The 12,220-nt window shown below is 28.6% G+C and overlaps 1 protein-coding gene across 1 annotated transcript in view; it reads left to right on the plus strand.

The window, feature by feature from the left end:
* The first annotated feature begins 11,280 nt into the window (after nucleotides 1–11,280).
* Nucleotides 11,281–12,220, plus strand: part of LOC129980832 (uncharacterized) — a 61,525-nt gene continuing 60,585 nt past the window's right edge. The window contains exon 1 of the mRNA XM_056091248.1: nucleotides 11,281–11,461. The gene's annotated coding sequence lies outside the window, so the exon portion shown is untranslated. The remainder of the gene's footprint in view (nucleotides 11,462–12,220) is intronic.

Genomic DNA, 12,220 nt, shown 5'->3' on the forward strand with positions numbered 1-12,220 from the left:
ATCTGCTTTTTACAAATTTCAGTTATTTGAAAATAAAGTCAAATCGTGGTCTTTTCAACAATTCCGAAGGAATTATCGCATTAAAATAATTTTTAAAGAAGTTTAAAGCGAAAAATATTTTTTTTCTGAAACTTTCTATAGCTTTCTATTATGTTATTTTAATTTCCGTAGATCCTTGGTTTCCAATTTACGAACATGTATAGAATAATCGAAGAGATGATCCTTGAAGATTTGTTTTTAAGTGCCTTTTTCTCTTCCTTGAAAATGGATGGCAAAAAGCAGAGGGTCAGAAATCTTTTTCAAGTCTACATTAAGAAAGTAAAAGTACTATTAAATAAAGAAAATGCCTTAACTGAACTATCATGGGAAGGTACACTGAAATCTCCAAAGAATATCGAGATTTGCATTTAGGAAAATGACGGGGAACAGACACTAAAATCTCCAAACAATATCCAAATTTACATTGAGGCAAATGATGAGATTTTCGATTACTGATTTGTGTAAATGTGTTTTTACAATTTATATTTCTTTTTTTTAAAAAAAAACATAAGTATATAAACAAACAGAATGTACGAAATCACTTGAGACTCAAATTGCCAAGTTTTAATCCAAAGGTTGATCCCCTTGTGAGCAGGAAAACACAAAAAAATCCCACCGAATTTTTTTAATTGTGTGGTTTTGAATTTTCTTGCATCATAACAACTAAATAATAACAAAAAGGGTTTTTTTAACGCTTATGTAAACTTGTAGACGCTTTGTAAATGCTTATATTAAGTTCTACTAATCATTGACTTAAAAGGGCCTTTTTTTACATAACAAGTAGTTTCACAACCAAAGATGTTGGAAACGGCTATTGTAGAGTACTTATTTGAGTAAAATTTTTTTAAGCATCATGTATCATTCATAACTTAATGAAGGTCAATAAATGGATAACACCCATTCGACTCACCAATTTAGGTTTACAGCTGTCTTTCCCTCTTTTTTTTCCCCTCCATTAGTCATACGCAAGGTTATATGAAAGACTTGATATTATCTGGTATGCGTTTTGGGAGAGAGAAGAACTGCAGTTAAGTATCAGGAAAAGTTTCTTTTCTCCCAAATGTTAAATTTTTAAAGAATTAAGTTAATATAAACATTGACTTTTTAGGACATTTCATACGTAAAGCATTTCTTATACATTTAATAATGTTTCTATTTAAATTATATTTAATACTATGCACATTTTTGTAAAATTTTATTACGTTTTAAATCCTGTTTCAAATAAACCAAATTTAATTAGAATGTTACAAGTAGACGAAACATATAATGAAATATTAATGTGAAAATGCATTTAAATAGTTGTCGACCGTACAAATGTTTTGTTCTATATTTTAAATTTTTTCTTCTAATAGTTCAAATTATAGAAATAATTTTCTATTTCAAAAAAATATTTTTATAAAAAAAAATTTTAAATCTATTTTAATTTTTTTGAACTTATACAGCAGGAAGTTCAAATTAAAATTTGAATTCTTATGAATTCATTTCATAATAATAGTTAATGAATAAATAATAATAATAATAATTTATTTATAGTTTTGTGGCATTGGATTTAATGTATCGATTTTAAAGCCTTGAAGTTTAAATTGATAATGATCTATTTCATTCTAAAAGTATCTGCATTTCATTTTCGATGTTTTAAGAAAGCTTCATTTCAGAAGCATGGAAAAAGGACCGTCAGCTGTCATCCAAGTCATCTGACCGCGGTTCAAAATACAATTTCAAAATGGCTGTTGAGTAGTTTCAAAATGGGAGTTTAATATAACTAAACAGCAGTAATAAAACAAATCATATTCTTTTTTCAAAACATTTTATAGGGTTTATGATTCTTATCTCATTGCCTTTTTCTGTTGTAGCTATCATCTTTCTAACAATTTACCATGTTCTGAAATTTCAATCGGAAATTACTTTTATTAACAGCAATAGTTTGTTTCAACATTACTAAACTAAATTAAAAAGAAGTACACCAAGAATTTTATCTTTATACACTATAACCAAAATCAAGACGCTGAATGAAAATGAGTGAATGCACAATAAACACTGTATTTAATTCGGTTGACTTTATGCACATCTGGAATAAGGAAAAAAAAAAATAACAATTTTCTAAATATTTTGAATTTCGAAATATGGACACGTACAATTCTGATTTCTGTGAAAAGTTTAACATCTTTTCAAATAAATTAACTAAAGCTATACTCAGGTATAAATAGGAGTATTATTCTCGTTTCATAACGAATTGAAGCATATATTTGTTTTATAATTATCTATTATAATAGTTCAACGATTTGATAGTCATTCCAATATGTTATCAAAGTACGTTTACTTCAGTCTGTGAATTAAAAAAAATGTTGAGAAATTACAAAATGAATCGTTATAAACCGACTTCGAAATTAGAACAATGAAATTCTAAATTAGAAATTCGAATGATAATATATCAATGAATAGATGCTACGTTCTGTGAAAGAACGTAACATCTATCAAATGAAATATTTAGAAGGATGTGACTCACTAGGAGTCTCAAAGTGTGCTGAAATGCCACCCACGTTGCTGAATTCAAAAAGAAAGAAAAAAGAAGGGGGAAAAAAGAAGAAGAAGAAGAAGGAAAGAAAGAAAAAAAAACTCTTTTGAACGATTTTTTAAAGCTTTTTTGGCATTTTCTGTCAGAAAATTAACATTTACTGCAGGAAACGTAATTTTGAGCAGTACTTCATACTTGTAAAAAATTTCGTTAGAGCTTTTTCTCGTCTTTTATAAGCTATAGGCATATTTAAAAACAGTCTTTTTCAGATCTGATTCGTTTGATATCATTCCTTATTGACCATAAAAGTGATTAAAGTGAGATTAGACCGAAGGAAACAGATTAAGGTTTTTTTCGAATGACTCTTTGTGCAGTAAGTTGTTTTATGTTAACATATCCTGAATAATGTGACATGTCGAATGATACTGTAGGCAATGTTGTCCTAAAGTATATAATATTTGCAGTCTTAAATATTTTGCCCACGTTTTTAATGGTATTAATTTAATATTGTCAGCCAAATTTTGGTTCATTTAATCTTGTCCCAGCAAATGAAAATGCTATTTCAAATTATATTTGCATATTAAACTCAAAGCGTTTGGGTTGATTACCTACACACATTAAGTAGCACATAAATTAAGTGATGAATAAAATTTGCAAATTCAGTCAATTTGTTAAGATGGGTGGATATACTAAAATTTTATTTCGCTATATATTTCGAAGTGGGAGTGAGGAAGGGGAGGAACGGCATGAGACCACAGGCGACCTATCTAAACGTCATTAGCTTTCAATCAAAATAAAAGTTGACGAAATCGATGCAGTGATCTGGGCTGGAGTACTCTCGTGAGTTTTTTTATCCTATAAAGAATTTACAGTGAAGTAAGATTTTTGAGATTTTTCTCGAAAACAAAGAAGCAGGAGGCAAGTGATCGTTGATGATGTATGCAGAAACTATGGGCTTTAATATGAAATAAGGTTAGCGAAACTGGTAAAGTGGTTGGGGCTGATGGACAGGTTCTTTGTTTTTACAAATTATTTTGATATAATGATTATACGATATTAGGAAATGTTATATAATATTGTGAATATAATTCAATATTACGAAATATTGTACAATGAAAAAAAATATATAAAAAAAAGTTCATTGCATCAGAGGCATTAAAAAATTGCAAATGGATAATATTTGATAAAAAAAAGGGTTCAGTTCTTCGATTATTTGGAATTCTTCGAGTTGAAAAGTTCACTTAGTCTTAAGTGAATTCTTAGTGTTTATTCCTTGCAGCCAGAACTCTGAATCTTGAGAAACGTCTTATCTTAACGGAGGTCCCGGACACACAAGAATTACTTTCAGATTTCAAATCCAAAAATATCTTTAAAATACTGTTCTACATAATCGTTATCTCAACGTTTCAAAACACCTTGCTACATTCATGTCTACAAGGTTGTCCAGAAACGAAGCCACTAGGATTATGGCTCTGAAAGGATACTACTGATCCGATTACACCCAACTTGTTTTTCATCGGTCCAGTCAATCTTATATAGAATTTGATTTTAAGAATCGATAAGTTAAATTTAAGACGATTAAAACGTAGGATTCATGAATATGTTAAGCATTTGCTTGAAAGCTACATAAACTTTAAGAAAAAAGGACTTTCATTGATCATCATCTAGCTTTAAAACAAACAGATTTCGTTTTTCTTTCTTTCTTTTTTCTTCTGTTTAACAATTGATCCGATTGTTTTTTCTAGTTATTTTGAAAACCACATTATATTAATCTTATTGTAATGTTTCAAAGCTGAAAATCTTTGCAAGTATCTAAATAAGAAATTTAGAAATCAAATAAATATTTTTTTTTTCAAATTTCTCAACAAAACATAATAATAACATATTTCTTTTTATCAACAGTAAAATAAATTCACTTTCATAGTTAAAAAATCTTAATATTTCTAAAAAAATCCGATTTTCTTTAAAAAATGCGGAAATTTTTTTTAAAAATTGAGAGCTGTTTTCCCACCTTAAATTATATTTCAATATAAATAATAATTATTATTTATCTCAATTTTTTTTTCTAAATACTGTACATCTGTCCTTCTCTTATCATACATTTTTTTCATTTAAATGTGCTGGCAAATTATTGCTTTGTGCATTTATTTCGACGATTCCGTAAAAGCGCATGGTCAACCAAAACAATCGCAAATTTTTTTAATTCTAATAGCACAAGGCAACGCCTTCCATGCGGGCGCTTAAGAGAAGATAGTTTTAATTTTCTATCAGTGGTGTTTGATGACAAGCTGGTTCGCCGCTGATAATCACCGTATTTAATGTTATTTCAACCATTCAAATATAGTTTCATGTCCATGATTCTGTTAAACTGTCAGACATTAGAACCGTCTTATTTCAATAGTCTTGCACATGAAACTATCTAATCGAGACTAGTCCCATGACATCATAGCGCTTTAAAAACGATTTATCTATCTACTAAATTCCTCAGGCCGGGATAGCCTGGTTGGTAGAGCGTTGGATTCGCGTCCCTTAGGTTGCGAATTCGAACCCCACCGGCCGAAGATTCCCCGCGTGCTTGGTGGCTGACGCGCGTTAAATCTGTCGTGGTCACAAAGTCCTCCATGTCGAGAGTAATACCACTGGGGGTACTGGATCAGGGGTGATCGATCTCTGATTCAGGTTGAAATTACGATCTGTGGATGTGAATGAAAGTGAATGAAATGCGTGAATGAAGTCCGGCCCGTAAAAAGGGTTGTGACGTGTGTGTAGCTAAGTCGTTCTCTTGGTCCTAGATGGCGCTACTATAGAAACAAGAGGCGCTCCCGCCTCCAGGCTTAAATCCGCTGTCTTCGAACAGCGGACTTCCCTAAGGCAAGTGCCATAAGAAACAACAACAACAACTAAATTCTTTAATATTGTAACCCCTTTTTCAGTCGTCTTTTAACTACACTAACATTAACAAACTACACTAACATTAAACAAAATCCTTTTTCTTTAGCTTTCAACAATGGGAAAAAGCTTCGCGATTACATATTGGATGAAATAAGGGAATTATATTGAATTTCAAAATAATGATGCAATCTATTGCTGAAAATTTTGCAAAAAAATATTTCATACAACTATTCAATTGACATGATTAAAAAGACAATGAATTTTTTAAATGTTTACACATGGCAAAAATTTATTTTTTTCACATTAATATTTTTGGAACTTATTACGGAAAATCAGCAAAATTCATTTTTAACAAATAAAAATTGTAGTTAATTTTTTTAAATCTGTTCCAGACAGGCATTTCCACTCTCCAAGGTATATATATTTACCAAATTTGGTAGTTGCAGATCAAAGTGTCTGGCCTGTAGAGCACCAACACACATACACACACATTCATTTTTATTATTAGAAGAGATTGAATTAATTTTGCAATTTTATTTTGGAATCCGAGAAGAATTTTGGAATATTTTCATTGCATATTTTAAAAGGAGAAAGTACACATGTCGTCACAGAGCAGTGTAAAGTATTATGCAATTAGATTTTAAATGATATTTCCAATTAAATGTATCTCGCATCTGTGACGTCAAGTAAATTGATTCCATTTTACGTGTTTCTCAACTTTTAATGTCACATTAGATATAATGAAAAAGGTCAAAGCATTCACCTTTGCCCTAAGAGATCGTCATTATTGGTCCTAATGGATGCTGAAGATGACGAATATGACGCAGATAGCGTTTTATTTCCTATCATACAAACTTACGAAATATTTTTAATATGATAATGAAGTAAAAATTTTCTTTGCCATTCATCATTTGCGAAATGAAAATTCCGGCAGTTGACTCAACTGTCTTTTTTTTATACAGAACAAATGCATTTTAATAAATTACGATTCTAGAATCTTAATATTGGTATTGTGTTCATCTACGTTTCTTCATAATTAGAATCAGACATATGCTCTCCGTAAAAGTTTTCAATGGATTTCATCAAGCTAGTCTATTTAATACATAATAAAGATAGACGATAATTTTTTGAATGACACTCATCCTTTAAATAGCCACGTAAAACTTACAAAGGAAACTTGAAAATATCTTTTGAGAGTTTAAGAACAGCAAAAGGAAAAATGCTACATCTTACTAATAGTAGAATTTTGCTAATTTCAATTTTCGAAATCGAATTCACTGAAAATTCAAATTTTTCTCAGGTTTTTGGAATTTTCCATAAATATAATGTTAAATGTTGTCATTTATTTAAAAAGGAAATTTAAAATCCGAGTCAAACATAAAAAAAATTTGTTATATTTTAAAATATTCATAGCAGTTAAATATGTCGATTCTTTGATCCGTCTAAGATCGCATGTGAATAATCCATAATCCATAATATTTAAATCGCTTGAGGATTTGACAGTCAGACAATATATTTATTCAAAAAAGATTTAAAAATTTTAAATAAGTTAGATAAGTCATTTCATTGCCCTTTATTAAAACTGTTAAATAGTAAAATTAATTATTTTTTTTTTTTTTTTTTTTTTTTTTTTTTTTTTTTTTGCTTTAAGTTCTGCTTTTCGTTTTTCTTATTTTAGACCTAATTTTTCTTAATTCGAATTTTTAGATAATTGAAATTTTGTTGACTTCACTTCCGTTCGGTTGTGCTTATCTTTAAAAATATATCATTTTTATTTAATAAATTTAACAAACGGTAAAATAAAAATAAACATAATTCAATACAAATCTATTTCTTTTTATCTAAAAAATAAAAATAGAATATTTTCCTATTCATAAGAATTAACTCATTTGAAATTGAAGAGTGATCAGTTTATCGTGCGTATGTGTTTTCTATTAAATATTACAATTGCATAACGCTTTCAACAAGGTGTACTATTTGTTGGTAATAATTTACATAAATGTTTTAATTTAATTTTAGGATTTTTTGCCAGTTTAAACTGCATCAATTAAAATCTATTTAGAATTATATAACTGAAAATATCTTTATTTCTATATTCATACCTGTTATATTGCTCCTGAAATCGCCCATAGCAGATTCTTAGATAAAAATCCAACCTCTGCTAAAAGCTCGACAGCATTTAATCGCCGTTCCCTAGTCCCCTGCCAACAACCGGGTCAAGGATTTGCTCACACAGAAAATGATGCTCAATTTAGTGAAAAGCGAGGGAAAAAACGAAACCGCACAGCGAGACGAATGTCACCCACAACTCGGGTTGTGAGGTTATCTTGCTGATAAAGAAGTATGTGATGGATGGATCCGAATTTGCGGTGAATGGAGGTTTTTGAAATGAACAAGCCGCATAGCTAAGGTGATCTTAAGATGATGAATCCGTTGCAGAAGAATGAGAATTGACTCAGAAAATGAGATTTTTGATAGCAAAATCATGGCGGATAATACATGTGTTACGGTTAATTTCAAAAAAAAAAAAAAAAAAAAAAAAAAATCAACTAATTCTATAATTCTATTGACATAAACAATTTTTTTTGAAAGAATTGAATATAATGTTGTAAAATCTTAGATAAAGTCAAATTGCATTTAATGTAATTAAAGCTATTTTTCAAATTGATTTAGATACATATTTTTTATGATATATATATTTTATATTGAATTTAATTTTGCATCATATATCATTGGAATGACAATAACTTTTACTTGATTTTCTTTTAAAAACTGCAAAATTATTGCAATAATATTGCAAAAGACGTCAATATAATAAATTATATTCATAAATGATTTATTTATGATTTTACGCTCGTCTTTACATATATACTTGTACAACAAAAAGGAGAAGAATTATAGTTAAAAATATAGCAAGAATTGAGTAATTTTAAATGTAAACAATATCATAAAAATGATATAAATGTATATAAAATAAAAAAGATATCTAAAAAAGAACTGTGTCCTAAGTCTGGCTGACAATCTGTTAGCAAGTTTAATTTAGTATAGTTATATTAACGTCCCCTTTTAAAGCAACACTAGGGCTATTCTGGGACGGACCTCGTCATTTTGAACCGTGGTTAGATGACGGGGATGACAATGGAGTTTGCAGGCCGCCTCTGAAAACTTCCACACCACGCCAACGGGAGAAAGCTGAGACTTTCCCAGCAGACCACCGCTGCCCAATATGTTTGTAAATATAAGATTTAAAAGAAAACGATTTTGATTATACTACTTTTAAAATATATTACACTTTCTCCCGTTTGAAACACTAAAAAACATAGTAATTTCTTACGCTGAATTAGTTGAATTTCAGATCTCGTGTATGCATTGAGTCAATTAACTATCATAACTGAATCAACCTTGTGTAGAAAGAAACGAAATAAGTTCTTTTTTTGAAGTGCAGAAAAACCTTTTACTTTTCTATTTATTGATTTTTCTTACCAAATTTTTAAATGCAATTCCTTAAATTTGTGGGGATTTTTTTCTGTGACTTTTGTACTTTTATTACAGATAGCAATAGAATCAAAATGATTTTTCTTGTTTGCTTCTTTTTACAGATGTTGTTTTAATTTCATTTCTAAAATTCATATTTTATAAATACATTTTTTTTATATTATGTTTTTTATATTTTATAATTTTCTTTGATACTTTACATAAGAGATATAACTATGAATTTCTACTTTAAAAGACTTTAACCACTTTACTGCTTGAAAAAAACAACTGAATTATTCACTTTGAATTATATTCTTAATTAAACTAAATTAAGAATATAATGCATGGAAGAAAATATATTGCAGACACGGTAAAAAATCATGATTATGAAAGTAATGGCAATGGTTTTAGATGAAAATCGGTTGCATTTTTCTTTTCCTGAGTAGAAAGTAGCAGTCATTCTGAATATTTTCAGTTTAACCTTTTTTAAACTGAATCATGTTTTATAATTTTCATCATCAGCCTCTTTTTTTTAATAAATTTTAGATGTATATTTTTACATTCCTTATTGGGAATAAAGGTAAATTAATAAGTTATTATTACCGTATTCAAACCAATTTTAATTTAATTTCTTTTTAATTCTTTCAGCTTTCGCATGTTATGTATTCTCGATTAGAAAACAATTAATCTTATAATTTTAGTAAGATTCATTCGATAAATAACAATAAAAACCTGCACGAGAAGCTAGACATGCTCTTGTTTGAAATTGAATATAAACTAGTTATTGTAGGTAATGAAATACTTTTTGTTCTTTTCCTGATTTAAACTCTTTACATAAGTAAATTGATACAGATAATTGAAAATTGAATTATATTTTGAAAATCAATCATGTCATATATTTTTACAGACTTTTAAATGTATTTGAAAGAACCTCGAATTTACTACAAATTATAATTACTCTTATTTCGCTAATACAAATCGATTAAATTTCAACAATTTAAGTTTTAGAAATTCTTTAATTCCGTATACTTGAATTTCTTCTTCTTTTTTTTATCCGAAAAGTAGCATTATTTTCTATAACATGGTCAAAATAATAAAATAAGTTTGGTAAAACAAATATTTTATTGACTAAGGTATACCTATAAACTAAAATTGAATAAAATTCCGCTAAATGCAATTTAAAAAATGTCATATGATATTTTTTTCTGAAATGTCAAATACCTATTGAAAGACTTAAATTATTTTGGAAACAAAATAAAAGAAAATCTATCAAAATATAAAGATGGGCAGGTAAAACTTCTTATCGATATTTATATTTAGTTTTGTACTATCGACTTTTTGTATTAAGGTTACTGGTTTTCTTTTTAATTCATACCAAATAAAAAATAATATTAAGTTATTTTTTTTAAAAAATGAGAAATTTCAGAGAAGTTTTTCAAAAACAATCAAATTATAGAGACGGGTAGATAGAATTTCTTATCTATAATTGTACTTCTTTCTATATTAATATTACAGATAATAATAAAAAGATTTTTTTCCCGTAAAAAGAAAAATATTACGACTTTTTTCACAAAAAAATCAGAAAGAATTTCGGAAAAGTTCTTTAAAAACAGTTAAAATATAGAGATCGGTCGGTAGAATTTCTTATCAATAATTACACCAATTTTGTATTAATGTTACAAATAATAATAAAAAGATTTTTTCCGTAACAAATAAAAAAAATATTACGACTTTTTCACAAAAAATTAGAAGTTTCAGAAAAGTTCTTTAAAAGCAATCAAAATATAGAGATCGGTCGATAGAATTTCTTATCGATAATTGTATGTTTTCTGTATTAATGTTACAAATAATTTTAAAAAAAGCAATTTTTTTCCCCATAACAAATAAAAAAAAAGTTAAGACTTTAAAAACAATCAAAAATAAGTTTCGGAAAAGTTCTTTCAAAACTGAGATGATGAAAAAAGTATGATGAACCATGTAACTCTTTCTTAGAGGCTTAAACATTTAAGAAATAATCCGATAAGCGTTCACCCAGATACATCTAAGCCAATCAAACTTTTCCTGTTTATAACTTGCACAAATTTCTCGCCTTTCTCTTTAATTCCTTTTTAAACAATGATTACTTATAATTTCTTCTAAAGACACGATAATGACAGACGAAACTTGCAGCATCTGAGCAGTGCATTAACTCTTTAAATCCAATCTTTAATCCAAGAGAGTTTTATTTTTAATTTAATTATAAAGCATTGCCTCCGAATCTTAGGGATTTTCCCGTGAAGGGGATTTTTTCTTTGTTTACTTTTTCCCCCTCTCCTCACCTGCCGAGAGCGCGGGAACCCAACTAGTTTCGGAAGCTGACTTCACCTGCAACAGGTTTCCCTTCAGTCCACAGCATGTTGTCTCGCTCTTCGTACGTTCGCATTCGTTGTGACAAAATGTGCATATTGATTTGGATATAATTCGGATACTGTGACCAACAGCTGCTTGAGATGTGAATCGGGAATACGGCTGGGAGACACAATTCCTGCTTTGTAGATTTAGGTAAGTGAAGTTTGTAATCTTTTTTCGACAAAAACAACGCGTGGAAGCTTCCCGTATGGCTACTTCCTGAATTCTTGAAGTGGAAGTAGCGGATGACCCATAGCGACGACGTAAAACCTGCGTGAACTTAAACCGGTTAAAGTAAGAGATGTTGTGGGAATTCCTGGAAGAGGACCATCATTTTTCTTGGGTTTTCTTGAACTTTATAAATATAATAATGAAATAATTTTCTAAAATTGATAAATTGGATCCCCCCTCCCCCGAAAAACGTTATTTTTTAAAGAAATGCCTATTTATCAATTTCCTGTTGTCTGTAAACTTATCCTATACTGGTTTTCTCTTTATTCAAGGCACTAATAATTCATCTAGTTGAAAATCCAAATAATCATATCAATTTTAATCACACCCATTTTGAAAAAAAATTGAAATTATGAATGATTAGTATGAAAATATAGCTTATTTTTATTTACAAATATTTACATATTTTTATCAATAACATATTGCTTTTATATTGACAGAAAGTTATAATTAGTAATTGATTTCTTAGTAACTGATATTTAGTAATTGTTTCTTAGTAACTGATGTTTGGTAATTGTTTCTTAGTAACTGATGTTTAATAATTGTTTTTTAGTAACTGATGTTTAGTAATTGATTTCTTAGTAACTGATGTTTAGTAATTTTCTTGATAACTGGTGTTTAGTAATTGATTTCATAGAATTTCTTTTATTTTTCTCCTACCATTTCTTCTTGTCAGGGCCG

Source organism: Argiope bruennichi, chromosome 8 (assembly GCF_947563725.1).
Source record: "Argiope bruennichi chromosome 8, qqArgBrue1.1, whole genome shotgun sequence".
Classification (NCBI taxonomy): Eukaryota; Metazoa; Arthropoda; class Arachnida; order Araneae; family Araneidae; genus Argiope; species Argiope bruennichi.